Genomic DNA, 1,679 nt, shown 5'->3' on the forward strand with positions numbered 1-1,679 from the left:
GTTCACAACATTTCCTATCCAGAGGCTCGGAAGCTATTGTTCCTACTCTATCTTGGACATATGCCACTGCACTACGCTCCACTACTACAGTGGGAGTGCAGACGGACCTTTCCGTGCCTCCATCTGAGTCTTTGTCACCCCATGTGAGAGGTCTTCTGCCCTCCATGGTTAAGAGAGTTGATAGGTCTATGTCGACTCCAATCCCTGTCCCCACTATTCCTTCCAGTGACTGCCTGGGTCAACCTCCTCGGGCACCAGCTTCCGGTGTCCATGTGGGTCCTTCTTTGGCCCGCTAAAAGCAGGACAATCATTCGATCACATCCTCAGTCATTGGATTCTCACAATGATGACAGAGATCTGCCCACTCAATCAAGGGCAGAATCCATGGAGGTCGATCGACCTTCCTCTAGTAAAGAAACATGGCGTGGTCATAAACCGAAGGGTTCCCCACCCTGTTCTCCTAAACATACATAACAATGGCCACTTTGATACAGTGGAACTGTCGAGGTTTTCATTCTAATCTCTATGACATTAAGGCCTTGATTGACTCTTATCATCCCGTGTGTCTATCCGTAGAGGAGACATTTCTGAAACCTGTTGATACAGTCACCTTTCGGCAGTTTTCTCTGTACTGGAATGACAGGTCGTGTGATGGGCGGGTGCATGGAGGGGTGGCACTGCTTGTCGACCAGCATGTGCCCTCCTTATCTGTGTCCCTTGATACACCCTTGGAGGCCATAGCCAGCATGTGCCCTCCTTATCTGTGTCCCTTGATACACCCTTGGAGGCCATAGCCATCCGTGTTTCCTTGGGTTGTACCATCACTGTTTGTTCTCTCTACCTGTCTCCTGGGGAGACTTATGATCAATCAGACCTTGATGCTCTCGTTGACAAGTTGCCATCTCCCTTTTTACTTCTGGGAGACTTTAATGGACACAACCCCCTGTGGGATGGTGCTGATATTGATGGGAGGGGTCATTCCATAGAGCGGATGCTCTCGGATCATAACCTTTCTCTCTTCAATACTGGTACATATACTTATTTTCATGCACCTAGTCAGTCTTTTACTGCCATTGATCTCTCAATTTGCTCCCTTTCACTTTTCACTCGCTTTTCTTGTATGGTCGACTGTGACCCACGGGGCAGTGATCATTTTCCTATCATTAGGAGGGAGTTTGGCCATGGTCAATGCCACCCGACCTGAGTGCCACGGTGGAAGCTGGACCAGGCTAACTGGCCATCTTTCACCTCTCTCTCTAAACTTGATCCTGCCTTTGTCTGTCTGCCATCAATAGATGACTGTGTGGTTGCAGTAACTGACTGTATAGTCCATGCGGCAGCTCATTTTATTCTTAAGACCTCGACACGTTTTCCATGGTATCCTCGTCCATGGTAGAGTCCTGCCTGCCAGAAAGCATGGAAGGCTCAAAAACGGGCCTGGGATACCCTCCGATGGTATCCCTCTCTTTCTAACCGCATTGTTTATCAGCGGGCCCTTGCCCATGCTCGGCATGTTCGATGTCAGTGCTAAAAGGAATCTTGGATTAAATTCACTACTAGCATCTCTTCTACCAACAATTCCAAAACTGTATGGGACAAGATTCGGAAAGTCTCTGGGAGGTATGCTTCCCATCCCCTTTCCATCTTGCTCTCCAATGGCCAGGAAGTTGCTGATGTCC

The sequence above is a fragment of the Limulus polyphemus genome, unplaced genomic scaffold (assembly GCF_000517525.1).
Source record: "Limulus polyphemus unplaced genomic scaffold, Limulus_polyphemus-2.1.2 Scaffold864, whole genome shotgun sequence".
Classification (NCBI taxonomy): Eukaryota; Metazoa; Arthropoda; class Merostomata; order Xiphosura; family Limulidae; genus Limulus; species Limulus polyphemus.